Source organism: Lytechinus pictus, chromosome 3 (assembly GCF_037042905.1).
Source record: "Lytechinus pictus isolate F3 Inbred chromosome 3, Lp3.0, whole genome shotgun sequence".
In the NCBI taxonomy this organism is placed as follows: Eukaryota; Metazoa; Echinodermata; class Echinoidea; order Temnopleuroida; family Toxopneustidae; genus Lytechinus; species Lytechinus pictus.
Genome location: NC_087247.1, coordinates 60,460,831 through 60,488,668, shown reverse-complemented (window position 1 = coordinate 60,488,668; position 27,838 = coordinate 60,460,831). Strand labels below are relative to the sequence as shown.

Here is a 27,838-nt window from a genome sequence, read left to right as displayed (position 1 = left end):
TTTCATGAACCTAAATTGTTTTCAAAAGTGATTGTGAGCGAACGCATAAAAAAGGAATACAATGGAGGAAATTAAAATAATAATAACCCCGCGCAAAGCGCGGTAGCTAAAACGTTTATTCACATTTTTTTTGCCATGAAAAGTGTCCCGATAAAAGGATATTCTCAAAGATGTATTGAATACTTCTCTTGGAAAGATCATATTTTATTACAAACAATTTAGCGACAGTGCATAACTCGCAAAACAGAGGAGATAAGCGTCTATGCCGGGAGGAAGATATTCCTACCCACGCAGAGCAATGAAACTCTGAAATTTCAAAGGGCGGACGTTTAATCAAATGCAGATATCTCTAATACTCCATCGGCTCTAATTCAATTGGTTTTTTAAAATTATTGAACTTCATTACAAGGAAAATGGTGCGCAAAAGGTTGAAACTTCTGTGATTTATTGAAATTATATAAAAAGAATGCCTAATTTCTTTGACTTATCCTGAAGCGCTTCATTTGATTATAAAGAAACTTAAGTGTCATTCAAAAATTTCAAACTGCGCAAAACAGAACAGGAGATGAATGTGCAGGGAAATGACATGAAGTTTAATAGAAATTGATAACAAATATTGTACTTTTCTATTTAATACGACACGAATTTATACCTTCCTCTTTTTAAATTAGGAACCTGTTTGCCCCAAAATTATGGTTGTTTAGTAATGAGCTGAAAAGCGGGAGAAGTTGACTTTATGGAGGTGACGGCAGAAATTAATATATAGATTTCATATACTTCGGCCTAACTATACTCTAATTCCATGCCCTAATGTATACATTTGAACTTAACTGGCAAGAAACACATATAGCTGACGTGGAAAAACAGGGTTAGAGAAAGGGTGGGGGAAACAATGGAGATATTCAATATTATCATTTAACCGCGCGCAGCGCGGAAGCAAAATTCATATATGAATTAATTTGGAGCAAGAGTGAAGGAGTTTCTCTTTTGAGAATAAAAAAAAAGAATAAAAACAAAAAAATACACAAAGCTACCTTTCTTCCCTTTCCTCCCTTCCCTTTTCCTTTTCTCCTCTCTTTTTCCCTTCTCTTTTTTTCTTTTTGGGGACGTTTTTTTTTTTTTTTTTGGGGGGGGGGGGCGACCGCCCCCTGGCTACGCGCATGCCCTCCTCCTCTTTCTTCTTCTTTCCTCCTCCTTCTGCTCCTTCTTTATTTTCTTATTCTTCTACTTCTTCGTTTAATATAAATTATCTCTATATCTCATTTATTTATTGCTAATATTAAATCCTGATTTTTTCTTCGTTTTTTTAAATATGTAATTAGTATAATTTTACCATTTTATTATCGTAATTCTATATGTCGAGGACCCCACTGTCAATCAATCAATCACTTCAATCAAATCCATCCATCCATCCATCCAGATCCATCCATCCATCAATCGATCAATCAATTAGGCTAGTTAAGCCCGATCGATCCTGGCGGCCTAGCTATAGCTAGCTAGCTAGCTATAGCTGAGCTGATCATGAGCGAGCGCGAGCGCGGCCTGCCTGCTAACGGTTAAAATTCATTACCGGTACATAACGTCTGCTAGTATAGTGCTACTAGCTAGCTAACTGGGAACTGACTAGTCTAGACTAGAGGTCTAGTCAAGGGCAAGGCGAAACCACACTATGATCTTAGTTCTTATTGATTACGGTAAGATACCCTAGGTGTTTAGTTCGTTCGTTTGTCTTGTCTAATTAATTAGACAATTTTATCGTGATATTTGTCACCACCATTTCTCGTGCTTGTGAGTGCACTTGAATTAGGTATTTAGCTCTTGTGCAATTACATGATGATATATTATGGACAAGTGTATGTAAAAATCGCACGCGTGTTTTAATGGTAATGCCTTATGTATGTCATCAATGGCAGGCTAGATATTAGGAAAGACTTCCATATGTCCCCTCCACTAATTTAAAAAAATACTTCTCCCAAACCCCCTTCTTTTGTTCTCTTTTTGTTTTCTTCTTCCAGTTGGAACTTGGATTCGAACCTCTCGCTGCAGAACGAGGCATGGTCATGGATGGAGTCGAGTCTGTCGCCTTACTCACTGAGCAAGCAGGACTTGTTGAACTTGAATGAAAGACATGGGTTTCATATTAAACGGTTATCAACCGATATTACGACTAGTCTACTCTCCAAGAGTGTTGGGTATTTATTTTTCTGACTAAATAAACTGATGCCATTGGGAATTACACACACTCAAAATTTTGACGGAATGAAGCCATATTTTGGTATGTATCCAACTTTTCCTTCTTCAAATCTCTTAGATATACATATGATAGGTTAGGTAGTCTATGTTAGATAATTCTTGATAAACCTCCATATTTTTTTATATTCAATTTCAGTGGAGGGCCATGGAAGTCTTGCCAGATATTATTAACTGGGGGCCCCATGACATGTCTGCACACCTAACTATTTAACTTAAGATTTAACTTGAATTTCTTTCTATTTCACAAAAAATGTCAGTTGATAAAGTTCCTATATTCTTATGAGTAGAACTTGTGTGCCAAAAATCTCATAAAAATGAAAAAATAAAGTTACTAAGCCCAGGCGCGTAGCCAGGGGGGGCGGTGGGGGCAGTCGCCCCCCCAAAAAAAAAAGTCCCAAAAAAGAAAAAAAAGAAGGGGAAAAAGAGAGGAGAAAAGGAAAAGCGAAGAGAGGAAAGGGAAGAAAGGTAGCTTTGTGGGTTTTTCTTTTTATTCTTTATTTTTTTTTCTAAAAAAAGAAACTCCGTGACTCTTGCTCTAAATTTATATATAAGAATTTTGCTTCCGCGCTGTGCGCGGTTAAATGACAATATTGCAGTTCTCCTTTGTTTCCCTCACCCTTTCTCTAACCCTGTTTTTCCACTTCAGCTATATGTGTTTCTTTCCCGTTAAAATTCAATAGGTCCATGATTAGAGTAAGGTTAGGCCGAAGTATATGAATTTATCTTCTTTTTTTTAATTGATCGCGCAACTTCTGGTCGGGTCGGCTCCGGGCGGGTAAAATCTTTATCTCAATTTCTGCCGTCACCTCCATATAGGCAACTTCTCCCGCTTTTCAGCTCATTACTAAACAACCATAATTTGGGGGCAAACAGGTTCCTAATTTAAAAAGAGGAAGGTATAAAATTTGTGTCGTATTAAATAAAAAAAAGTGCAATATTTTTTTATCAAATTCTATTCAACTTCATGTCATTTCCCTGCACATTCATCTCCTGTCCTGTTTTGCGCCCTCAGTTTGAAATTTTGAATGACACTTAAGTTTCTTTATCATTCAAAGTGAAGCGCATCAGGATATTAAGTGAAATAAATTATACATCATCGTGTTTTATATAATTTCAATAATCACAGAAGTTTCAACTTTTTGCGCACTATTTTCCTTGTAATGAAGTTCAATAATATTAGAAAATTAACTGAATTAGAGATATCTGCATTTGATGAAACGTCCGCCCGTTTGAAATTTCAGAGTTTCATTGCTCTTAGCGGGGAGGAATATCTTCCTCCCGGCATATATCCTTCTTCTCCTCTGTTTTGCGAGTCAAGATATGCACTGTCGCTAAATTTTTTGTAATCAAATCTGATCTTTCCAAGGGAAGTATTCAATATAACTTAGAAAATAACCTTTTCTCGGGACCATTTTCTTTTTTAAAAAATTGAAAAAAATGCTTTAGCTTCCGCGGGGTTAATATTATTTTAATTTCCTCCATTTTATCCCTTTTTTGTTCGTTTTACAATCACTTTTGAAAACAAGGTTCAAAATCACAATATAGTCAAATAAATTGGAGCTGATGTAGGTACTAGAGACAAGGGAGGCGGCTCCTTTTTAATTCAATTTATGAAACACCGAAAGCTTCGCGCTCCCCCTCCCTGCACCCACCCCCTAGGGAGCGCGCTCTGTAAGTGTTGGCACGCTTCGCGTGCATTTACCGCCCCCTCCAAAATGAAATCCTGGCTACGCGGTTGACTAACTAAGCCCTAATCATAATAAAAATCGTGAAATTTGTCACCTCTTTTCCCGTGTGTGTCGGTGTGTGTACGCTCGTTGTGTACAAAGTCAATGGGAGTGGAAAGAAGTCACCGCTGCTGATGAAATAAATGGCAGTGAATGGAGTGGTGACTTAATCAATGATAATGCTGTTTAATAGGCGTTGGATCCAGTGGCGTACCTAGGATTTTTCACAGGGGGGGCAAAATCGGTCGCCGAAAAAATTGACAAGCAAAAAAAAAAAAAGAAAAAAAAAAGGTCTTCAAGCTCGTCAGGGGGGGGGGCAATAAAGGTCTTCAAGCTCGTCAGGGGGGCAGTGATATGTATTTTGTATGGGTTGTGGCTCGTCAGGGGGGGCAGAGTGCCCCCCGCCCCCCCCTGCCCCCCCCCCCCCCCCCCTACGCTAGTGGTTGGATCTATCAAAGTCTAAGTAGACGGTACCTTGACTAATAGTAATATGATTTTCTTGGAAAAAACTTTGCACCTTGGCCAGTCAATTTCAGTCGGTCTTCAGATTGAACAAAAAATGGTGCCCCATCGCCTAGACCAACAGCTTCAGTCTCTGTATGGTGGTGTGTTCGCGTATTACCTAGTTTTGCGCGTGGTCGAATATCTCTATATCTAATTAATATCTTGAAAAACTGATATCATCAACAGAAAAAGTGACCCAAAATTACGTTGTATGGTAATTTTCTTGAAGGTATATTTAAGGTCTCAATTTGTGAAAATATTGGCAAAACATCAACAAATTTTGTTACCTTTCGCATCCGCTCCGAGAAAATAGATCTTCTCGACAAGCATCAAGAAATGATAAATCACTAGTTTGCAAGCAGAGGTCTCTAAATAAGTAAGTAAAATGTGATACCAACCAAATTTATGGCATTTTAAGTTTTTAACCTCCATCTGATATAATTATCTTACCTTTGTCTGCTTGATATCGACTAAAGCTTTGCAAAACGATCGTGCGCAAATTAAGGTCACACTTTTTTATGACAAATTTTCAGCTGAGAGCGCAGTAGTCGATCGCCATGGAAATTTGAAACGTGATACCAGCGACACCCTTGACCTAATTTATAATTCCGTCAAGCGAATTTGACTTTGGGATCTTGCCGGTCTGGTGTTTATGATTTTGATTAATTTTTGAGAAATTTCTGAGAAATTTTTGATTGAAAATCAACTTCATGATAATTCTTAAAATGTGCGCAAATTATGGTCACCCCATCATATTTGGTGTTTCCGCCTAACTGCGTTGGCTTCTCACACCAATACATAGTAAAATGTCAGAAATTGTGAACTAAATCCCCAGAAACGATGGTTATTCCTGTCTACCCATCTCCATGTCGGCGCACCCATTCACTTTACAAACGATTTGTGGATTTTGATGAGACAGGCTGTATTTTGAGGCCGTCACATTAAATGCCTGAAATTAATTATTTTTCCACCATTTTTCCTCTATTTTTAGTCAGATTTTTTAATGAATATCGTTCTATGTACCGTATTGGATACTTTCGTGGTTGCCACGTATCTTCTTTCACTAGAATTGCGCATGAGCACAAACAAGGGGGAATGCATGGACTTCAGGGACCTTACCTTATTAACTGCATGGAATGGGGTACTCCTGGGGTAGACCAAAATCTTCAGTCTCTGTAGATCTCCAAATGGGGATGACAGTAAAAATAAATGTCAGAAATTGTTGAATAAATCCTCAGAAATGACGGTTATTCCTGTCTAGTCCTGTGGGTGGTATCATGGCAAACTATCATAAATTTTGATGAGATCATGAGAGACTGTTATGATCATCACAAACCGGCTTTTTTGTCTTTTATATCTCTGTTCCCACTCATCTTGTGTTGCCGGTGTTACTCCAAGTGGCACGTGGGAGTCCTAAAGTACTTTTAGGTTCCAGAAGGTTCAGTCCTGGGCACAGGATCTTCTGTTCCTCTATGTCCAGCTCCTGGTGATCGGACGTCTGAAGAATTGGCGCGGTCCGGGGGAGGGACCTTGTAATCAAATTCAAATTCTGCCAAAAAATCCTTAAACCAAAAATCAATCCTCTTATAAATTTGTAATACATCATTAGACTCTACTACAAGCTCAGGAAGACTATTCCATAAATTACAGATTCTAAATGTAAAAAAGATCTTGTGTCATATGTGTGTTCTTATTAGCTTTAACCTTGGAAAAAATGTTTAGTAGTTAGAAATATCAGAAAAACATTCATGTGTCAATTAGTATTCACTTTATACATGACTGTATAGAAAATCATGATAAACAGTACTGTATGTACTGCATTTTTATTGTTTTATCCAAAAGTAGACTGCCAGGTAGTGAGCCTGAGGAAACTATAATGTTTTAGTCAAGAGAGGGCATTGTTCATGTTATATGAGCACAGTTTCTTTTCTCATTAATGGGAAAAATGTTATCAGTTTATTTCCCCTTGTTGCAAATGATGACCGTCAAATGCATAAAAGGAATCTTTTTTCCATCATATATTCAAATTTATCGTCATGATTAAGTAAAATAAATTAACATTGGCATAAAATATCATATTCATCAGGATTCCGAAAAAACATTCTTTATTGATGCTATCTTTTTTATGTGATGTATTGCATGCATAAATACATAGGTTCCTTGCTTGAGACGTCAAAGTGTATGTGTGTTTCAGGTGTGCAGTCATTTTATGTCAGTTTAAAGTATATGTTAAAGGGGAAGTTCGCCCTGACCAAAAAAAAAACTTAAAAGATAATAAAAGATATTGCCGAAGGTTTGAGGAAAATCCATGAAAGAATTACAAGAGTTATTAGAATTTTGATTATATGATTTGTTTCATCATATGCGAGCAGCTTTCCTACATATGGTATGATAAAAAGTCAATAAAATGTAATTTTCTCAGAAAACTGAAAAGGGTTTTTTTATTTTACATTCATTCTAATATCAATAGACAAATCATTTCACACCCATTCCTATAAAGAAAAAAAAATCATCACGAACTATTAAAAAATTGAAATTTATGCATTTTATATTATATAACATTGGGGTCAGCTGCTTGTATATGACGTCACAAATAAAAAATCAGAAATTCTTAATCTTTAATGGATTTTCCTCAAATCTTCACCAATATGTTTTATTAATTTGTCTGCTATTTTTACAACAAACTTTTCTTTAGGGTGAATTTCCCCTTTAACAATTTTGTGTATATGAGGTTTTCTGAAAATTGATTAATTTGAAGTTCATTCTCTGCAACATTTGGGCAATTCCAAGCAAAAGTGGACATTTTCCAAAAATTTATATTGGCTCTATTTCAAATCTGGATCAAATTTTTCTATCAAAACTCATGAAATTTCATAAATACAAAAGGGGAACATAATTAGCCACAACATTTTTTTCTTACGCAACTTCTAATAGGAGAATCCAAACCATACAATAAATTCTATACATGGGACTACATATATCGTTTTTACTTAATTTCAATTTAACAGAAAACTATTGATTGTTTTGTAAAATTTTCTTTTGGATAATCTGAAGGTCATCATTTTACATCATATCAAACAAAAATTTTAGAATATAAGTTCAATTTACGTTGCCTGTGTGTCGATATTTCTGATGTTTTTCCTCAAATATGCATGTCCATTTTGCGTCACTCCGTAACCACGTTTATGAATATTCATATAATTAATTCAGGGGATCAAAATAACAAATGTTATTATTTTGAAAAGTGGGTTTTAGCAACTACTGTCAGGTACCATTTCTTTGCAAATAGCTATTCAAATATTTATGGTATATTTGTTTGAATGCAAAAATTTGTTTCTGAATGTCACTCGGTTACCTTGGAACTGTCCATTTCAGTACCGGAAGCTTAATAGATTTTTTATTCTTTTCATTCCTGTTATGATGTGGAATGGATTTCTAGATAATAATTTTACTTGTTTCATTGTCATTTTCAGTTGGTCTTGAACACCCTCACAATGAGTGTACCCTTTTCTAGTTAAAGATGTTTATGCCATGTAGCCTATAGTGAGTGTGTATGTAAGTCACATGTTCATGCTTTAATTCCTCTAAACCTTTCAGATTTGCATTTTTGAGTCAGTTCAGTTCAATTTATTTATTTCCAATTAAAAAATGACAATATAGAAATTCATAAAAATACATAATTGAGCAAATATAAATCATATTCATGTACATGTATTACAAAAAGTCTTCCACATAAAATATATATGTATACAATCAGTTAACATTTTAAACAAGAGGAAATAGGGAAATTATAAAAAAAACAAAATAGAGTTTGTCTAGATAACCTCCCCTAAAGGAATTAGACAAAATATAATTGACTAATCACTATTGACTCTGAGTGCAGCATTGCATTTAGTGTGCAGCACTGCATTTTCAGTGCATCATTTTCCCCCATACATGTAGCATGTAAAAACTGAGATGCCATCTAATAAACTTTTTTTCAAAGAAAATGAGAAGGCAAGGATTTTGATACATGTGCTTACTCTAGTAGACAAGTAATTACTAGATACACTGCCTGTGGTGTCATAATAGGCCTAGAAAGTAGATTTGGAAATTCGAACTAACCTTCCACTGCAGATTCCTATTAGAAATTTGATCAAAATGAATCATCAGTTGTTTTGGATTAACTCGCTGAAAAAAAAACAAAAAAACATGTGACCAATATTTCTATTATATATGTCTGAATGAAGAGATAGAGAGGGAGAGATAGAGAGAGACTGATATTGATTGTATCTTTTAATGACAGTTTATATAAGATAAATATATATCTGTGTTTGTATAGATCTGAAAAATGTAAATCAATCTTTTGTATTTTGTTTGATATATTGAAAGTATTGCATAATGCAGTGTCAAATTATAAATGATTTAGCAATAAAACCCTTTCCAGTACAATGATGCTTCTTTAATATATATATGACTATAAATCACAATTTCATTTTATTCATAGTTGTAGTTTGTATTGATTCTAATATCCTCTCCAAGCTTGATGAAAGAGAATACATTTAGCAATATCGTAGACTGTTTGAAGCCATGCATAAATTGGATAAGGATTGGGGAAAGAATTACCCGGTGCCTCTAAGCTCTCCGGAAATGATTTGTCCAGAAATAATGAGATCGTTGCTACCGAGAGGGGCCCTATGGTAAACCATCACAAGCCAGGCCAATTAGTGTTCTCTTGTTTCTCCGCTCTTCTCAAATATAGATGACTGGTTAAGCATCTCTTTGTGAAGATTCTGGTACATGAATGCAAATGACTATGGATGCAATAAGAGATAACAAGATTGAAGTGTGATAATGTAATTGAAACACAGAGAGAAATTAGAGGACAAAAGTGGAATAATAACGTATTATTATTTCCAAGCTCATATTTCCATTAGGATTGAACTCTCATTTCTCATTTTCTTTCATTAGGCTTTAATAGTTCACGATCTTGATTCATGAATGAAGATGCATAAAGTTGTGTCCATGCAAATCAGAAACAACTGATTCATTTTTTATTTTACCCTTCCTCTTTGAAAAATTCTATAACTTAGTTGAGATTTCAGCATAATAGGTTTTCATTTATTATGGATCAGTATTTCATAAGATGTGAACAATTGTAACAGAAGCTATATACATGTAATATAGTATTTAAGATCATTATGGTTTGGGATATATTGTGGTTTAATAATGCCAAAGTGATACATAAGGTTATTTAATTTTCCTTCAAAACCTTTATCTTTCAACCTGACAACTTTTTTGTCAAAGACATACATAGTATGGAATATAAAAATCACATTAATTATATATTCCTCACATTGTGGATTTAATTGTCTGTAATAATGTAGATTAACTAATGAATATTTTGTATTATTGTTGATTGTCTCAGTTGTGAATGCTATAGGAACCCAGTTTTACTGCTAGCTTCAGTAGATATGAACATAGAAATATCAGGGGTTATTTTTATTTTAGTTTTTTGTTCTCCAGAATGTAAAAAAATATGTGTGAATTGATTTTTAGATAATTTTGAAAATTCATGATAAATTGTTTCACATTTTTATTTCCTCTTAATTAATCAAGACCTCTATAGATGATTACCTCTTTTGTAATTCCTGCTTTCTGACAGGGTCATTAAAGTGTGTTGTGTTCTAGTAGATTGATGTAAATTATTTTGATTGTATATTTTTGTATGTCAAACTTAAAAAAAAAAATCAATTTGATTTCATTACTTTGTGATTCATGTTTCATGCCTGTTTCCACATTAAATGTCAGTGATAAGTCTGATCAGCTGCTCTGGTAGCCATAGGAAAAGAAATAAAATCCCCAATAAAAAATTATTGAATTTATAGAAAGGCAGTCATGCACTTCAGACCCACAAGTACCTAGCGCTTGACGGATCCCTTTGGATAGTCTGTTCTGATTGCCTTCCATCGCTTTTTCCTCGAAACCGGATGAATTGGTAATCTGCGCATAATGAGGAGCGCCGGATGAAAGTTGTCATGTCCGGGCTTGAGGCGGTGTAAGAGAGAGCTGTGCTTTTTAAAGCACCACTTTGCCATCATCTGTATATTTATTGCACTGAGATCTCCATCTGATCATTTGAGTACACTATTTGCATTTAAAATAATCTCTTCTTTTGCACATTTTGTCTGGTTGAACATTTGATGTCAAAATGTAGTCAGCTAAAAATCAACACCAAAGTGTTATGCACTCCCTTATCACTCCTCTTTCCTTCTTTCTTTCAAAAATATTTTTGGTGTTCCTGTGTTGTCACATTAATTAAAGAATGAATGAATGAATATACATATGCAGTGTGTCCCAGAAAAACGGAAACCGGAATTCAAGTGTTATTTTTTGCCATCATAATTATAAATTTGCTTCATGAGATGTACATCAATAAAAAGATACACTTCCCCTCTTTCATGCATGCATTATGAACGTTGAGATGGGCATCTCAACGTTCATAATCCACGCATGACTGAGTTAGAACCATTGATGAAAGTGGTGTTAGCTATTTTCGATTTGCACGAGCATATTACAAATTGGAGTGAGTTTTTCTGGCTTTTACTGCTATGTATTTGGAAATAAAGTTTATAACTTTAATATTCATTTTTCATCTTTCATATTAGACCTCATGCATAAAATGTGATCTACGCATTGTTGAGAAAAGGTTGCATGAAAACATGCTTGATTTCTACTGATTGGACGTATCATTAATAAGCGAAAATTTCCAACAAAGCTACCGGTGAATGCGCGGTGAGTGTGATTTTATGGTTGGGTATAATGTTATGTTTGAATTCTGTTTGTAAGACTTGTTTTAAAAAATGCTTGAAATGATGAGACGAAGCAGAGGCGGAGGAATGTTGGATAGGTGGGGGGGGGGGGGTGATCCACTTTAAGGAAAACAAGAAAATTGCTTCCTCCCCTTCAATTGTAAAAAGTGATGTACCCCTTTTGTGCTGCGCCGCGCCCCCTTCAGACATATTCTGCTGCCCCTGTGAAATTTAGTGACGAGTGAAACGACTGCCAGAAGTTTGAGATAAAACTTATCAAAATTATTACCATTGTAACATTGAATTTTCATAGCCATAGACTCCAGACCGCAACAATAAAGGGCTTTCCTTCACTGGCCCATATTCACCGTTAGCCTATTTTCTGGTGCTTTGTTGGGGAAAACAAAGTGCTTGTTTTTCAACGATATGGGAAGGTTCATAAGAGAAATCATCTGGTATTTCACTCAGTTCAACTATCCGATGTTCATTTCTTTTTTACTTTTTATTCTTCTGCCATCTTACTCAGATTATCCCTCACACAAATTTCAAGCTAGTCACATGCTAGTCACTAGCTAGTCACTAGCTAGCCGCTAGCTAGTGACTAGCTTAATAAGCTTGTTATAGGCATGTAGAGAAAAAATTGAGCAATCTTTAAGTGAGCATGTATGATGGTGGGTCCCAAGTCTGCGCACCTAACAATTTGAGTTAAGATTTCACATGAATTTCTTCTTATTTCACAAAATCTTTCAGTTAATAATGTTCCTTATATTTTTATGAGTAAGAGTACCAAATTTCTCATTGAAAAATGAAAGAAAATATAGGATTTTCTTGAAAAAACCTCGGGCAGTCATTTTCAGATTGAAAAAAAAATGGTACCCCATCATGTCTGCGCACTCATTCACTTTGCACACGATTCGGGGATTTTGATGAGAAAGGCTGCATTTTGTGGCCGTCACATGAAATGCCCTAAATTCATTATTTTTCCACTGTTTTGAGTCGGATTTTTTTATGAATACCTGTCTATGCATTGCATGTGTAAAGTCTGTGTTCGTTGCGTATCTTCTTTTACTAGAATCGCGCAGATATGCGAGTGCGCAGACAAGGGGGACTGCGCAGACTTGGGGGAACTTGCCATACTGTTCGCTATCTTAAAATAGCTTATTGAGCGGACCATCAGCTGTATTAAGCAGGCTACCAGCTAGTCACATGCTTCTTACTAGCATGCAGCACGCTTACATTTCTGTATCTTCATTTATATATGTCTAATCTTTTAATCTAATGACTGAACTTCACCATACAATGTATGTATCCGTTTCTATTTCAGATGGCAAAGTAGTTGATAAAAAAAACTGACTTTCCCACTTCATGAATAGCATTTTGACCAGGCAACTGTAGTGATCTACACGTAATAGAACAGATATACTAAGTTGATATCCTCTCTTAGGATAACCCTCTATTAGGATTAATTACCCAAGAGCTATTTTCCAGTTAGAAGTAGTTATCAGATTCATCAGAAACTTTTCAGTAACTCTTTGTCTCAACTCACAAAAGGAGAGCAAAATGAATAATTGTTCATCCTCTGTAAGATGTGATTTAAGCATACTTCATTCACTTCATTGATTCTGGTTACAAAATACAAAAGTTATGGCACAACTCAGCTGATGTTACAATTCTAAATAAAGAATACCTTAACTATAAATCAATATGGATGAGATGCATGGAGGTTCTTAATTTTAAATATTTTTATTTGTAATTTAACTAAAAAATTACTTGTTTGAGAAGAAAAAAATTATCAAAATGTGCATACTTGATTGTATTCTTTTACTTTTATGACCGTGTATGGCAATGGGGGAAAATTACCAACTTTCTTTATGTTTAGTATCCATGCATGGATGATGGTTATAGAAAACCCCCACAAAGCTGATTATTAAAGAAGCCATTATAGTACCAATCCCTTTGATTGAAGGAATATTCTAACTTAGCTCCTGCCTGTCATCACGTTCCTTAGTTCATTCATCAAATTTTACAGGCCGATGATCAAACAGGATTAACGAAGAAGACATGGCCAATTGCTAGCTGTCATTTATAAAGTAAAGTGTTGATCTGTTCTTTGTTCTCTCATTTGCCTTTTATCAAGGAAGGACAGTGGAGCTCAGCTGATAGGGAGGATGATGAATAGGAAAATATACCTCACACAGATATGGATAGTTGGGACTGGAGGACATCTCAGTGGAGGCCGATGAAACCATGTGGAGTGTGTCTCTGTTACCTTGGCCTTGAGGACAGTATATCATCAACTGACCTTTCCTGTCACGTATTATGCCATTACTGGTTTAAGATGTAAGTTTAATCATTAAATGATGGTAATATGATAAAAGTGGGTTTTTTTTGTAAATGATAAAATATCGATGTTCATACTGTACATGTATTTCTACTTTATTATGAAAAGTTATATCATTGGACGTTTGCGTTTAGCAGTATATAGCTCAGAAGTTATCTGAAATTTTGTTTTGTTCTGAAGGTAAACGAAAAGTTTGTGTGCTTTTCAATTCAGAGAAATCTTTGAACATGTTTACATGCTTGATGAGTTTAAAATAGTTTGTAGGAAATGATTTTGCAAAATTTTATTTTATATTTTCATTACTATTTTATGTTTTTTTAATATGTATATGAGTTTGACAAACATCTTTCTATAGCATTAGCCATTAAGGGAACTGGGAATACTTGTAATGATGGACTCAAATACCTGCGATACAGTAAATAGGTGATATTATTAAAGTAAATAACTTATAACAAAGTAAATTGAATTGTTTTCTATCTCATAGGATCACAAATTTTTTTTGTGTAGTTGACAAGTCTTAAGTCACCGTTCAAATGTCATTTATGGTCAATGAATGTGGTATTATGTCATTATATGAATGGTGTTTTTGTGAATTATTATTTTATAGTAGTTTTCAAAGTTAGCACTGCTGCTATATTAAATCGCGTAATGCAGGCGAGACTGCCAGAGGCGTTCCACTTGTTATATCTATGTAATGTGACTTCATTTAACCTCCAAACAGGTGAAAAATAGTTGAACTTGTTCTACTTTATCCTGTGATGCAATCCTCATCACCTTGACAATAAAACAGCCAGGAAGAGACCCAGTGACACCCCAGCAATACATTAATCAGCTTCATCACTTTGCTTGAGCGCTCATGTGCAACATGTAGGTCATGTGATCGGATGTGGTATGGTACAGTCAAGGACAATAGACAGGTGAGGTTTCATAGTCTTAACTTGCAGACTTACATTTACATTATGACATTCCTTTTTAAAATGGGATCTCTATCCAATATGAATTTCTATCCAAATGACGCCATTAGATATCTAATTAAAAGATGAGTTAATCTTGAATATAGGCTCCTGAAAATCACCTCTTATTTGGTATACCATTTTATAACAAAGAATGCTATTCCACCACTGGTAATTTTTCCACTATCCAATAAACACTGATGATTTGAAGATATCCACCTTGTTCTTAATTTGTATGATATATCACATTAATTCTAATGAAATAACTTACAGTAATTATTTGAAATGTTTTCAAAATTAATATCAGGTTTGATTTGAATTGAACATTTTAAATAGAATGTAATTTTGGATAACCTAATATAAATGATGTAACAGAACAATGCATCTCAATTGAGAATGAGATTGAGTTGATTTCTGATAATAAATGTGCAAATTATTCAGGATTTGCATGCCGTATATACTTTGCAAAATTATGAATTGATTTTAGTCTTCAGTGTATAAAAATGGGATATCTTGGTATCTCTATTGAAGGATTCATATAATATTTACACTGAAATCGGAGTTCAAACTCAACCTTTTAGGTTTGATCAACTAAGTATCTCTCAAATAACTTTAAGATGGTGGTGTCAAAATTTGTTGAAAATTAGTGGACAGATGATGTAATTGTCAATTGAAGTTTGATTTCCTGTACAGTTGTGCTTGAATGCTCCAAAAGGGGAAACCCCTGAATAAAAAGGAGATGGAATGAAAGGGAATTTTGAAAAAAGCCGTTTGCACTGTAAAGATTGCGCTATTACGCTTTTATTTTAAAGCCTAAAAAAAATCCTGGCAACAAGAGACTGACATTAATTAGTGATGCATGCGAATCACAGGAGACGGTTGATAGCCTTACATCCGTCGTTGCTAGGGAGATTCCGGAAGATACTTGTCAGCGCTCATTAATCATCATGCTTTGTTAACCAGCAAACTCATCACCACTGCGGATGTGGCAGAGGGAAAGAGACAGAAAGAGAGAGAGAGAGGAAGGGTGGGGATAGAAATAGTATTAGAAAAGGTTTTGGAGAAAGCATATTTTGAGATGCCCTAGCAGATATATAAAAAGTGACAAGAAGAGTTTCAAGAGATAAATCAAGGCTGCTAATTATGAAAACTCAGCCACATTATTCTCATTTTCCTTGATTTTGAAGGTAGAGTAAATCAATTATTTTAACTTTTTACTGTTATTGTAGCAGATGGAATGTGAAGGAAGTGATTTATCTTTAGTGTAAAATAATTTTTATTGTTTCATGTAGATACAAATTTTCATCTTAATGAGAAAGCTATGAGTGTAATGATTAGAGTACAATTATTTTTTAATAAGGGACAAAAAATAAAAACATTAATTACAAGTGGTCATGTTCTGAGCTTTTGCTGTGTCTTATGAACCAATCAACCATGTGTCTTCTCTCCTTAATTCATGAATTCATCTTAACCACTTGTTGGATTTGTTTATAGTTTTGTAATGCTTGTCTACTTTAATTCCTTCTAGAGCAGACTGAACAGTACAAATTATAAATGATTAGTGGAATTAAAGCTTTTTGTGTTTCATTGTGTGGAATTACAAACCAGTTTGCATCATGCTTAAACAGCTTTCAAAGATAGATAGTTCTTGATTTGAGAAGATTAGGGTCAAATTAGATGAAATCAAATCAATACCTGTCACTTGGTAAAGTCTTTCTCTCAGAAACTAGGTTAGCCATCAGATAGGATACAGAATGAAATATTATATGGATAAAATATATAAAAGGATATATTACAGAGCTGTCAATGAATGTGTGATTTAAACTTTAAAATGAAAACTTTTACATTTTGCATAGGATTTTACTTTCACCGACATACATTTTACAAATTGAACAACTTGATATTAGGGAATATTTCCTTTGTCCAGTTGCAGGTTACAACATTTCGTAGCAGAACTGAATTAAAGAAATTAAAAGATAGAATAATAAGTACCTGGTAAATTCGATACCCAGTGAGTAACAAGGGTGTACACTTAAGAAAATGATGATTAAATAGTAGTTTATCATAAAATATGATATGAAAGAGCTTTGTCCCAAATCATGTCAATTTTATGCAGTATTTTTTAATGGTCAGTTGAAAAGGAGGCCTTAAGAATGGACTTGTACCAAAGTGATGTCTTTTAATGGTGTCAGTCATTCTTTCAGCACTAAAGAGCCAATCACCTTTCTCTCTCATGTGTATTGAGAAGTTTTATTTGTCACAATGTTTTTGTGGATACTCATTTGAAGCCAAGTTCTCATTGCTATTATATCTGCAAGCATGCATGATCTGACCATTCATTTGTAGATATTTTTGTCAGTTACTATTGTTCTCTAAATCATTTGAGGTTATGATTGGCACTAGTAAGGTTAATGACCTGTTCTGTAAAGCTTAATCATTGTATAGGTCATAATATGATTCAGTCAGTCACACACTACAATTTAAATGTACAACAATTAATTATTTTTCCTGACTTTGATTTTAATGAAAATATTAAAAAGCAGATCACCAAAACTTGAGAAGCTTTAAGCTCTTCAAAGCCGCATTGGAATAACTCCTGTGGATAAGCACAATAATGGGACTAAATTCAAGTTCACAATGTTCTCTGTGTAAAAGATGACATGGAGTAAAGATTGAGTGGGGGGAGGGGGCAGGCTAGGAATGTGGCAGATGTGGCAAAGTTTTGTTTCTTTTACACTAAATATTTACAATACTTTTATTCTACTCAGAATCAATAATTGCGATTTCCTGTTTGCTCTTGGAAATCCTATAATTAATCTAGAGGAGGTAACCTTGAGTTTATTTGATTGTCAAGGTTAGGTCTTAGCAGTTTTCTAACCCTAACAAGTGTTCTCAGAATGCCTTTATTACATTCCTGGACATACAGTGTGAGCTACTTTTCTCTCTTCTGATTGGCTATCTATGTAGATCAAATATATTTCCCTTGTTTTTGGGGGGTTTTTTTCATGAAGACCCCCCCCCCCTTGTCTGATTGTAATTCCACATGAACCAACTGCAGTGTTTATCAAGGACATTTTTGCAGCTGTTTTCCTGATGTTTCTTTCCATTTGCCTATGTGTTAACAAAATATAGGTCATCAAAAGTTGGGGTCATCAAATCTTGATTTGACCAAATACATGCATGATGCATGTACAAATACTTCATAAGTTTGGTTTAAATCCTGTCTAAAATGTAAGTAATTATTTTTACAAAAATGACATCAAAATTGCACTGAAAGTACATGTAAGAAAGTTATGAATTTTTATAATTAAAGTTTGCGTATTTTCACAAACTCATCTTAAAGCAAACCAACAGCACCACACTCTCACTATTCCTTTGTATTTTATTATGTGACATGAAATGTATTCCATTATTCCAAAACAATGTAATACTCAATTTCATTCCTGGGCCATGTCTTACAAAGAGTCACGATTGATCCGATCAATCACTACTATGGCAAGCCAGCAATGTCAACATCTATTATGCATGTTTGTTCAAAATATTTTCTATTTATGATGTATATTCATGCATGCATTGTTTTCTTAAAAATTTAGTGTGCTTCTCTTTGTTTTATAGAAAGGACATTGTGCAACTTTCCTGTATAAAAAAATTATGGCACTGATGGATTTCCATAGAGATTGATTGGATCAATAGTAACTTTTTGTGAGACGGGCCCTGATGAAAAATGAAAACATTTTAATAATTTATTGAGATTAGTGAAGATCTTCTAACCGATTTTAATACAATTTTCAGTGCCATGCCTTTCTGATTTTTTTCTATTTGTTTGAATTAACTTGTCATTGGGGATAGACTTGCCTTTGATTATCATAATGGAAGTTTAGATTTCACGGGGGCCGTCTTTATACAAAGTGTAACGATTAATCCGACCAACATGAACTATATGGAAATCCATCAATGTCATAATTTTTTCTATAGGAATATTGCACAATGTACTTTGTAACAAAGAGAAGCCCACCAAATTTTAAAGAAAATGATGGATGTATGAATATACATCATAGTTAGAACATATTTTAAACAAATATGCAAAAATGTATGTTAATGTTGCTGGCTTTACATAGTTGTGATTAATGGGATCAATTGCAACTATTTTTAAGACGGGGTCCTGATTTAGCACCATGCTACTGCTGCTGCTGCCGCTGCTGCCACCACCACCACCACTACCACTACTACCACCACCACCACTACCACTACTACCACCACCACTACCCCTACTACCACTACTACCACTATACTACTACTACTACTACTACTACCACTTCTACTACTACTACCACTACTACTACCACCATCACCACCACCACCACTACTAGTAGTTTTACTACTGCTACGACTACTACTACTACTACTACTACGACTACTACTCTGACTACTACTACTGCTGCTACTACTACTGCAACTGCTACTACTGCTACTACTACTACTACGACTACTACTACGACTACTACTGCTGCTGCTACTACTACTACTACTACAATTACTTTTTCTACTACTACTTCTGTCTTTTTAATTTTATTACTACATGTGTACTACTTTAGCTACTAGTTTTCATGTACTACCACTAGTATGTAAATATATTTTTAAAAAAAACTTTTCATTTTAATGTGTTTCAGGTGGTTGGAAAAGTAATTTATAGATCTTAGGAATGTTATTTTGATTACAATTTACATATATGCATGTTATTTTGATTACATAATATCATGTGTGCAGTTATATTGTGAGGGGCAGCTGTAAATGCACTCTATCATTGAGGCGTGCATAATGTGTTCGTGCATCTCTGCCAAAAGCCGGAGGCAGCGATGCGGCAAGGCTTTCCTCAACGATGAAATAAAATGAGGAAGCGGAGCAGACATGTGGCGGCGTAGGGCGTTTTTATTTATAGGTGCATCTTATTTCCGCTGTGCGCATCAGACCTATCACATAATTTAGACAGTGCATCTACGTGATGCTCCTGAGTGCTTTGATTGGATTGAATGCGAAGTCATGAAGAAAAAGGGTTTATTATGTATGTGTGTGTGAGAGAGAGTGAGGGTTGGTAGGAGAGAACAGATGTGTAGTATGTTTAATTGTGTGTGTGTGATGTGGGTGTCTGTCCCTAGGGGAGATTACATGTCATGGTATATATTTTTTTATGTTATTTCACTCTATTGAAATTCATGTAATAATAAAGCTCTCTTGTGTATGTATCTTAAAATTTGCTTTATTTTAGAAGAAAAACCACCATAATTTTACTGTTATTTTATCATTGAAATATTTTAGGGTCTTTTTCTTATAAGAAAAATAATACATTATTGCAATTATACAATTCATCTTTTCTCCTAGAGAACATTTCTATTAAGGACGTTCCACAGTTAAAATGAAGTCCATGTCATTTTCACCAAATTTTGTAGAGAGTTACTTTGGTATCTAGGCATCATGAAAAAAAAAAAATAATAATAAAGGTTCATGTGCTTATTTATTTACTACGGGACTTCAAAGTCGCTGTATTTGAATGAGAATTATGCCTCTCTTAGACCTCACGAATTCACCAAATGAGTTTAAATCATCTTTACTCAGTGGATACCGCATCAAACTTCATCAAATTTTCAAGATATACAACAAAGTGTATACCAAAGTAAGAGAAAGTCTTTTAATTGGTAAAACTATATCTATTTGGAGTCAGCAGCACACTCATTTGGCAAGAATGGTGCAAAAACTCGCAAAAAAACAAATCAAAGACATGAATCTACTCCAAAAATTAAAATTATTTTGTAAGCTGCACTTTTTTCAAAATCCATGTCATTTTCATCAAATTCGGCTAAACTGTAGAGGAATGTATATGGAAGATGTAGGGAAGTTAAAAATATAGGGTCCATGTGCTCGTTTTTTAACTATGAGTGTCCAAAGTGTTGCGAGTTGGCATGAAAATCGCCTAAAATGCGCCGAAAACGTGCAAAAGTCTAATAATACCGTCTAAAATGTGAATGGTTCCGTAGTTTTTCTCCCAAACATTCAAAATCCATGTCATTTTCATCATACTCTCTAAATCTGTAGAGAAATATATTTGAAAGCCATAAAAATATTAAAAATATGGGGTCCATGTGCTCGTTTTTTAAACTATCATTGTCCAAAGTGTTGCGAGTTGGCTTGAAAATCGCCTAAAATGCGCCGAAAACATGCAAAATTCTCTTAATACCCTTAAAAATGCAAATGATTCCATATTTCGCTCCCAAACATTCAAAATCCATGTCATTTTCATCATACTCTCCATATTTGTAGAGGAATATTTTCTGAAGGCGTTAGAATATTAAAAGTATGGGGTCCATGTGCTCGTTTTTAAACTATCAGTGTCCAAATTGTTGCGAGTTGGCTTGAACTAGCACAAAATGCGCCGAGAATACCGTCCATACTGAGAATACCGTCCAAAATGTCTAAAATACGAATGGTTCTGTAGTTCTGCTCCCAAACACTCAAAATCCATGTCATTTTCATCTCACTCTCTAGATTTGTAGAGGAATTTATTCTGAAGACGTTAAAATATTGAAAATATAGGGTCCATGTGCTCGTTTTTAAATTCTCAGTGTCCGAAATATTGCGAGTTGGCTTGAAACAGCCCAAAATACGACAAAAACATGAGCAAGCAAAAGTTTGATAACACCGTCTAAAATGCGAATGGTTCCGTGGTCTTGCTCTAAACATTGAAAATCCATGTCATTTTCATCATAATTTGCACATGGATACTTTAGCACCTGAATATTCCAAATATGCAGAAATCAACATGGGTCTATGTGCTTGATTTTTTGCTATACAGTGCGTCCCAGAAAAAACGAAACCGAGATTTAGTGATGATTTATCATAACTTAATCGTAAATACAATAGACAAATGACCTACCAATGTAAAGCTTAGAATCTCCTCTTTCATCTGAAATTACTTTGATTATTCCTCATTCATGCATGAGTGAGTAAAAACAATTTGAAGAAAGGATACCAAAAACTCATTTGGCGGGGGGTATCTGAATTTCAAAAAGAAAATCACATGCCTAAAAAATTCAATATCTGCTCTTTTACTTGATACCTTAATCACAGAAAATGGTCAAGAAATACAAAAGTTCTGTTCCCTCGAAACAATGCTTGTATTTCCATAATTTCATTAAATAAACGTGTTTTCACCGGTTTCCCACAGAAGCTATCGCACGGTTAACAAAAGACTGAATGCATGACTGATCGTCGACAAAACGGAGTGTCGAGTGAGTCTGGATGCTAGCCTGTAAAACCTCTTCATTTTATGAAATTATTGAAATTCAAGCCTTATTTCAAATATCCAGAACTTTGTTATTTCTTGACCATATTTTGTAATTGATGTATCAAATTAAAGAGCAGATATTGAACTTTTTAAAAATGTGGGTTTCTATTTGAAACCCAGATACAGCCCGCCAAGTGACTTTTTGGTATCCCCTCTTCAAATTGTTTTTGCTCACTTATGCGTGAATGAAAAATAATCTAGGGAATTTCGGATGAAAGAGGAGATTCTAAGCTGTAAAATGGTAGGTCATTTGTCTATTGTATTTGTGATTTTAAAAGTTATAATAAATAATCAATAAATTTCGGTTTCGTTTTTTGTGGAACGCACTGTATAGCTTCAAAGTTCACCCAGATGGATGTTCTTAGAATTGCGCATTCAAAAGACTTTGGCATTTTTAGACCTCACGAGATTACAACAAAGAGTTTAAAGCTCTATATTACTCAGTCAAAATCCATGAAAATTTCATCAAATTTCGCATTATAATAATTAATAATTGTATCTTTATGATGGATAATATATTTATATTGGTATTTGCTCTTTTAAGTTTAACAGCATTCTCAATTCTCAGAGATTGCATGAAAGACAACAAAAACTCAACTTCAAAGAATGTGAAATTTGGTAGAAGTACAAGAATTGCTGCACTTTATTCAAAACCCATGTCATTTTCACCAAACTTTACAAAGTTGTAGAGGAAGGTATAACTTAGAGGTGCAAACATTAAAAAATATGGGTTCATGTGCTCGTTTTCAAACTATCAGCACTTTTATTAAAGCAAATGTGCTTACCTAAACCCCCTAGAACGCGCTGAAAAGCTTTGTATTATGACAAAAAATATTTCCAAACCACTCTACATTTTATTCAAACTCGGGGTCATATTTGTCATACTTTGCAGCACTACAGGGTAAAGTATTTTAAAAATTGTAGAGGAATTTAAAAAAAATGGTCCATGCAATAATTCCAGTTTATTAGCTTCATAAAATAACACATCGGATCTAAAGTTAGTGCAGATAAGGTGAACAATTAGCTCACACCTACAGCTGATTAATCACCTGTTCATCCATTGTGACGTCAGCGCGCAGAGTGTAAATAATGCGCAGATCATGATGCGCATAAACATAACTGTGGAACGTCCTTAAAGCCTATTTTCCCTCTATCGAAATCTAAAAAAGATAGTAAACAATTGAACCCTGGATTTAAGCTATTCAAAAAGGATGTTGGTAGTAATTAGTTTTTAATCATAATGTGTTTAATAGGTATTTATTTGTATTTTAAATGTATTTTTAAGTATGAAGATATGGTTTCAGTGAAGAGCTTTAAGTTTGTATATGCATTAATCAGTGAATTGTGGTATAAGAACTTGTAATGGAAACAGAATTTATTTTTTGCTATATCAATGAGCGTCAGAACTGCTGTTTTCTGCCTTTTATCGCTTAGGGAGCGTCCAAATTGTTCTCACTCTTAAGTTTTATCCTACTAACATCCTTAAAAATGAAATTTCCATGAAGATATATATGTTTTTTTAGAACTGTGAGGTTAAATGTATTTTGTAAAAAAAATCATCATTACTCAATTCTAAAAAAACAACCACACTTTTCTGGATCAATTTGATAACTTCATAATCATGAAATTATATTACAGGAAATAGAACTCAAAGATCATTCTATGAAAGGATAATAGGTAATTCATTTGCATTGTAAACCTATGAACATCACCTAAAATATCTTCCTCATTTGTCCTTTTGATAGAATTCTCTCTCAAGGCAAAATAGAGATTATTATATGTTCTCTTTTATCACCATGAAAGTCAGAAAGGAATGAAGTAACCGTTTTCCAAAATATTTTAGAGAGAGAGAGCAAGGGCTCTGGCCTATATTTTATACAAGACATCCAGGTTTGTAATTCATCCAATTTCCTGAAGGAAAACTTGGGGCTTACTCTGTGTCTCTCTTTTCTGTTGAAGACTGCTTTAAACAACCAACACTTCCTGTCTGCGATAGAAGATAGAACCTCGATAAACAAGCTTTTTATTGTCTTGCAGCAATTAGTCTAGAATGATTACCAACACCACTGCCCCAAGGATTGACATTCTCCAGATGAGAAGTTTTTCTTTTCCATCTCACTCTCTCTCTCATCGAGGTACAGACAGACATTGTAGATTGATAAAAGCTCCCTATTATTTCTTCTTTATAATATTTCTTCTCAAACCTTATTTACTTATATTATTACGAGTAGCATATTCCTGTCAATATAACTCTGTGGTGTTGTGGCTTAGTGAATGATTCCTTTGGCAAGGTGTTTATCTAAATTTGTCACTCTCCACACAGGTGTAGTAAATGGGTACCTGCATGGAAAGAAGAAATTTCTTGAATGCTCGAGCGTACGATCAGGGTAATCGTGTTGAAACCAGGGGCGGTATTCAGACCACTTTCCTTGAGTTTGCACTAGTCTGCTGCTCAAAGCTTTTGCTTGAGTTAAGGGTCTGAATGTGCAGCCTACTCATGCCTTGTGTACTGAAGGCCCTATCACTCAGGAAACAGCAAGATTTTATGTGCTAGTCTTTGAGTGGAGACCAACTTGTTGATCAAAGTTTCAATCAGGGTCTGTGCCTGCAGACAAGGTTTGCACAGCAGACTAATCCCACCAGCAGCTATGGCACTGGCTTGAGTCTTTAAATGGGAAAAATCAGGTCCAGGAACAAAAAAATGTTGAATTACTAATTTGTTTCTGAGATGCCCCCCTCCACCCCCCCCCCAAAAAAAAAAAAATGGGGGGGGGAGAAATAACAATATAATGGCTGACTTTGAAAACAATCAAGATGAATAATTTTTCACAAAGGGAGAAAAAAAATGCACTAAGTTTGTTGACCTCAAGTGACCTTTGACCTTGAACTTTGACCTTAAACTTAGCAATCTGTATTCATACTCATCAAATTAACGCCACAAACAGCACCAAGTTCTCATTTCTGCTATGCAGAAATAAATGAGAAATAAAATAATGATAATAAACTGATAATAAGTGCTGATAACAATAATGTTATAATTATCATTAATAATGATTCTCATCATCTGCAAATAGATCAGAATATCCAATAGGCATCAGTCCATGAACAATGTATATCCCTTGTGTAAAGCATTTGCGGTGTACATGTACTGCCATCGCACGTACCATTCAGCCACTAATACAGTGAATCAACTTTTACATGAAATTCAATGAAATTCTGCCTTGTCTGACTGTCTTTGCATAATATTTGGCTTGAAACTTGCTAACAAAGCACAATCAAGCATCATCTGCCAGGGTAATCCTTTCAATTCCTGTATATAAATATCAGAAAATTGCTACAGTTTAAAAATTCCCAACATTTCTTGAAAATTCCAGAAAATTCCAGAAAATTCCCAATAAATTCCTGTTTATTCCCATGGAAAGTTTCTACCACGAGAATTCCCTGGAATTTTGCAACCCTAATGATGGTCCATGGTTGACTTGGTCTATAAGCAGTTGGTCTACTTCTTACTTTCTCAGGTAGAGTCAAATACCACATGGGCTATACCTATTTGGTCTACTAACATTTTGGTCTAATTGCTGTCTGGTGTACACCTCATTTGGTCTTTACCCACTTCCAATAGTCTATTTCTTATTTAGTCTAATGCATAGAAAGTCTAATTTCCTCTTTGCTAATTTTTTGTACCTTGTCATATAAAACTTTGATTCATAACAGATCATCTAATCATATACACTAAGATGTTAGATCAAGTGGATATCAAATGAAATGGAAATGGATATAAGCCTTAATACTAGAAATTAGACAAATAAATGGGCCAAATAACAATTGAATCAAATGATAAGTAGAAAAACTGGTTATAGCTGAACTAGGATTAGACATTATGGGATGAGACCAAGCTTATTCTGAGGATATGAAAAACAATTCATCCATGATATTTTTGTGAAACCTCTATTACCTGTCTCTTCATAAAAAAGCTGAATTGATTTTATGATAGACTAAAAAAAAAAAGATAAAAAGTTTAGGTGAAATTTGTACTAAAGTAATTAGGAAGTTGTACAGTATGTGTATAGCATTACAGATCTTGGTCACATTTCAAATAGGAGGATCTACATAGCATTTGATCTCAGTATATTAAAATGCTCATAACTTTCTTAATATGTCTTCAAACTTTCATTGATTTCATTCTTTGATTTTTATCTTTGTATGAATTCAACTTGTTTTGAGGGTTTTTGTCTCGCCTGCGTAGCAGAGCGAGACATAGGTATCACTATTTCCGGCGTCGTCGACATCGTCGTCAACAATTGTGTTGTACACCCAATAACTTTCTATAGCTTTGAGGTGGGATCACCAAATTCATACCAGAGGTCCATCTTCTAAAGGCACAGGTCAAGTTCGAATATGAGTCAAATTTGAATAAGGTCAAAGGTCAATGAACTTTCCATGACTGGCACTGTGCTGTGCTGTACACACAATAACTTTCTATATCTTCAGGTAGGATTGCCAAATTCATACAAGAGGTCCATCTTTTGAAGGTGCAGGTCAAGTTCAAATGTGAGTTGAATTTGAATAAGGTCAAAGGTCAATGAACTTTCCATGACTGGCACTGCTGTGTTTTACACACAATAACTTTCTATAGCTTCGAGGTGGGATCGCCAAACTCGTAACAGAGGTCCATCTAAGTCATATTATACAGGGCTCGACACTAGCGCCGGTCCGACGGTCCCAGACCGGTAAAAATTGCTGTCGGGCCAGTAGATTTTCAGAAATAGGAAGATTTACTGGTCCGACATGACCAGTAAAAAATATCATTGTCGGGCCAGTAATTTTTCCAAAAATAGCAAGATTTAAGGGTCCGACATGACCAGTAATAAAAACCATTGTTGGGCCAATAACTTTTCCAGAAATGGTCAAATTCACTGCAAACCATTTCCCCCCCGTTAAATTCTGTCATTCACACACAGAATACACACAGAATGAATCGCACGTAAGTGTTACTAGAGTAGCATACAGTGTACATGTGGCCAGCCACACAACACACGTGGTAAATTCTCTACTGCTGCGCGAGCGAAGCTTGGCTAAACTCTGGCAGAAATCTCTCACAGAACTGTCAAAATTCACGATTCATACTCATGAAAGGCTCTTATAATGTCCATATTTCCTAAAATTTGGAGTAACTCTGTCATTTGTAAGCAGTAAAAGGATAAATTTTCACTTCTGTTTTGGTTCAAACAGATCGGGTTTCGGGTGATATCGTCTGAATACATAATAGCCCCACATATGCATTTATGAGTGTGTTGATACACTTGGTTTCTTTCTTTCGTAGCTATTTTAATTGAGCCAAAAGAAACTGATAAATTATTTGATAGTTTTAGCTTTCTTCCTCTGTTTTCTTCCTATCTTTCTTTCCTTCTTTCTTTTCAATCTTTCTTTGTTTCTTCCCTCTCTTCTTTCATTTTTGTCTCACCTGCATAGCAGAGTGAGACTATAGGCGCCGCTTTTCCGACGGCGGCGGCGACGGCGGCGTCAACACCAAATCTTAACCTGAGGTTAAGTTTTTGAAATGACAGCATAACTTAGAAAGTATATGGACCTAGTTCATGAAACTTGGCCATAAGGTTAATCAAGTATTACTGAACATCCTGCCTGAGTTTCATGTCACATGACCAAGGTCAAAGGTCATTTAGGGTCAATGAACTTAGACCATGTTGGGGGAATCAACATCAAAATCTTAACCTAAGGTTAAGTTTTTGAAATGTCATCATAACTTAGAAAATATATGGACCTAGTTCATGAAACTTATACATAAGGTTAATCAAGTATCACTGAATATCCTGCTTGAGTTTCACATCACATGACCAAGGTCAAAGGTCATTTAGGGTCAATGAACTTTGGCCGAATTGGGGGGTATCTGTTGAATTACCATCATAACT

General features: G+C 34.8%; 1 long non-coding RNA gene across 1 annotated transcript; it reads left to right on the top strand.

Moving 5' to 3' along the window:
* Window positions 1-1,325: 1,325 nt before the first annotated feature.
* LOC129256177 (uncharacterized) lies at window positions 1,326-25,899 on the top strand. The gene is made up of 5 exons (XR_010293135.1): window positions 1,326-1,694; window positions 2,016-2,275; window positions 11,132-11,258; window positions 13,413-13,615; window positions 14,338-25,899. It is a non-coding gene; the product is annotated as an uncharacterized LOC129256177 (long non-coding RNA).
* Window positions 25,900-27,838: the final 1,939 nt, after the last annotated feature.